Source organism: Trichomycterus rosablanca, unplaced genomic scaffold (genome assembly GCF_030014385.1).
Source record: "Trichomycterus rosablanca isolate fTriRos1 unplaced genomic scaffold, fTriRos1.hap1 scaffold_133, whole genome shotgun sequence".
NCBI lineage: Eukaryota > Metazoa > Chordata > Actinopteri > Siluriformes > Trichomycteridae > Trichomycterus > Trichomycterus rosablanca.
The window spans coordinates 91,059-94,847 of NW_026946962.1; the positions used below are offsets into that span (position 1 = coordinate 91,059).

General features: G+C 34.8%; 1 long non-coding RNA gene across 1 annotated transcript; it reads right to left on the reverse strand.

Moving 5' to 3' along the window:
- Positions 1-258: 258 nt before the first annotated feature.
- Positions 259-1,262, reverse strand: LOC134305228 (uncharacterized). The gene is made up of 3 exons (XR_010008528.1): positions 1,047-1,262; positions 806-873; positions 259-358 (listed from the first exon to the last, which is right to left on the reverse strand). It is a non-coding gene; the product is annotated as an uncharacterized LOC134305228 (long non-coding RNA).
- Between the last annotated feature and the right edge of the window lie 2,527 nt (positions 1,263-3,789).

The following is a 3,789-nucleotide window of genomic DNA, read 5'->3' on the forward strand; positions in this document are numbered from 1 at the left end:
TGGGGGAAAATTAATGCAACTCTGGACAGAAATAAATGTTGTGACACTGCAGAAGCTTGTAGAAACGATGCCACAGCGAATGCGTGCCGTAATCAAAGCTAAAGGCGGTCCAACAAAATATTAGAGTCTGTGACCTTTTTTTTTGGCCAGGCAGTAAATATACTTTATTAAAAGTAAACGTAAAAATATACAGTTAAAACAATAACAGAAAAAAACAAATGTACACCAAAACATGTTTTTTTATATTTTTGTCAAGTATTTTTATTTATTATAGGTTTGCCAAAAATTAATAAAACATATAATGTTTTGTCTTGCCATAACTGACTGCCGATCTCCTGTCTCACACTGGTCTTTAATTCTGGAATGAAAACACAAACAGAATTTAATGCTATTTTCCACAGATCAATTTGGATCTTATTTGTCTTATTCAAAATTGTCAGTTCCAGTTAAAATAACTGCTGCACCAGTTATGATGGAAAAGAAATGTTGAATAAAAAAGTAACTTTTCTTTAAATATGTTTACATAGTTAATAATGGTTTATTGGTTCACTTTGGCAGCAGCAGTGGCATCACTACAAGCAGTATCCAGAACAGTGCTAGAGCAGAAAAACCAGTGCCTTAGTAGGCTGAAGAACATAGGCACAAACTTATAAGACTTGTAAATATGTGCTTTAGACATGATAATGTGCTTTTTTTATTATAATATTTTACATTACAATATTTTGCATACAGTATCCCTAATCAATCTTGAAAATGTTTTTCAAACTGTATATGTTGATAAAAGCAGCTTTTGTAAACATCTTACCAAGATCAGTGTAGGCCAAATAACAGGAGGTGGCTGAGTGAGCTTGACTCAGGAGTGCACAAAAGTCACTGCAGAAATGTAAACACTTAATTAGTTAAATCAAATAGTCAAGGAAATCCATAAAGACTTATAAATGTGTGCTTTAGGTATGATCATGTGTTTTGTCTTTGTAAACATGTTTTCTGGATTAATTTATGCCAGCCAATGACAGTAAAAAGTTTTTATAATATTGTCAACTGACAAGAAGAGGGCGCATCACGCCCCTTGCTCAAAGAAGATGGACAACCAGCTCCATACGGAGTCAGCTGTAGCTGTAACGTCTTCCCTTAACGCCGGTGTTACGGAGAATTCAGTTCCCCGTTTCCCCTTTAACGCGCATGTGCAAAAATCATGACATTTTTTTTCTGTCGCTGTTTCCCCTTTAACGCGCATGTGCAAATATCATGACGTTTTTTTCTGTCGCTTCGTTGAGCATCGGTTTATTTGGAATATGTGTAAGTTTATAGCGGTATGTTCTTTTCAAATTTCATGTTGTATGTTAGGTAGTTTGTGATTAAATACATACTTTAAAGTATTGAGTGAACTACTGTCAGAGGTTTTATTGCTCCACCGCAAGTCGGAGGTTTTCACATTTGCTGTCAAACAACTAGAATTAACGTGTCATATTTATTTGTATATATACAGTATATCCTAATACAGGACATGCTCATATTCAGACACAAGTTTGTTTTTTCTCGTTTTGTCACACAAGATAAAGTTTTGGTGCAGATACAAATAAACTATATCGCACAGGACAATAAGTAGTAGAATAATTCATGGTGATCTCTCTTGTTCATTTAAACTTAACAAACTTCATCCATGTGATTTTAAAATGAACAAACAGTATGTAGAACGAGTTTAACCTATAGATCAGTCCATTACACTAAAAACACAGGGGGGAACAGATTTACCTGGAGACCTGGGGAATATGGTTCCCCACATGTATATTACTGTGTGTGTATTCATAAAACACTACAGTGATGCTGGTGATGTATTTAACTGTTGTCATTATGAAGAACAAGTTTAACCTATAGATCAGTCCATTACACTAAAAACACAGGGGGGAACAGATTTACCTGGAGACCTGGGGAACATGGTTCCCCACATGTATATTACTGTGTGTGTATTCATAAAACACTACAGTGATGCTGGTGATGTATTTAACTGTTGCCATTATGTAGAACAAGTTTATCCTATAGATCAGTCAATTACACTAAAAACACAGGGGGGAACAGATTTACCTGGAGAATATGGTTCCCCATATGTATATTACTGTGTGTGTATTCATAAAACACTACAGTGATGCTGGTGATGTATTTAACTGTTGTCATTATGTAGAACAAGTTCAACCTATAGACCAGTCCATTACACTAACAACACAGTGGGGAACAGATTTACCTGGAGGCCTGGGGAATATGGTTCCCCACATGTATATCACTGTGTGTGTAATTATAAAACACTACAGTGATGCTGGTGATGTATTTACCTGTTGTCATTATGTAGAACAAGTTTAACCTATAGATCAGTCCATTACACTAACAACACAAGGGGGAAAACATTTACCTGGAGACCATATGGTTCCCCACATGTATATTACTGTGTGATGATTCTTTTTTTTTTTTTTTATTGCAAACTACAGGCACACACACATTTTAAGAACAAAATATCTGTATTAGAAATTAGTGTTAAACTAAATTATGCATATATTACAATTATGCAAATATACGTACAGTATAATAAAGAAATCCACCTCAATGCAAAGTAAAACTTAAATACTTGAAAAATTAACATATTTATAGCTTAATAAAAATATATTTTTTAAAAACTAAATAAAATAAAATCTGACGTGCAAATTTATTTGGGGATGGTGCCCTGAGATTGACTAGCATCACATCCATAGTGCACTCCTGCCATACGTCCAGTTTCCCCAGGAACAGTTCTGGATCCTCCACGGCCATGACCAGGATAAAGCAGTTACTAAACAGAAATGAATGATTAATTTACTATCTACTTTTTAAATAAACTAAAAGAGCAACATAAAATAAAATACAGCAACAAGCAAACTTTTTAGAAATAACGTCACAATTAACCTTGGTCTAATCTTCAGTACATGCCGGACAATGAAGATCTTCCTCTACTGGTGGGTTGCCAACACATGACTGGTGGTACCAAAGAAATAGTAATAATGCCTTAATTTTATTGGCTTTTTCATTGCACCATGCTATTATATATGTCCTTGACTTTCCCTCTGGGATTAATAAAGTGATCTATCTATTATAGCTACACTTGTAATTGAGAAGTCTAATGTAACCATAAAACTATTGTGTGACTTTTTATTGATCAATTGAAGGACTGTGTGATCATTGAGATTGCCAGTGATGGATGTGACAGATGGTACCACCAGTCATGTGTTGGCCTCTTTATTATATATTTGCATAATTGTAATATATGCATAATTTAGTTTAACACTAATTTCTAATACAGATATTTTGTTCTTAAAATGTGTGTGTGCCTGTAGTTTGCAATGTAAAAAAAAAAGATTCATCACACAGTAATATACATGTGGGGAACCATATTCCCCAGGCCTTCAGGTAAATCTGTTCCCCCCTGTGTTGTTAGTGTAATGGACTGATCTATAGGTTAAACTTGTTCTACATAATGACAACAGGTAAATACATCACCAGCATCACTGTAATGTTTTATAATTACACACACAGTGATATACATGTGGGGAACCATATTCCCCAAGCCTCCAGGTAAATCTGTTCCCCCACTGTGTTGTTAGTGTAATGGACTGATCTATAGGTTAAACTTGTTCTACATAATGACAATAGGTAAATACATCACCAGCATCACTGTAGTGTTTTATAATTACACATACATGTGGGGAACCATATTCCCCAGGCCTCCAGGTAAATCTGTTCCCCCCTGTGTTGTTAGTATAA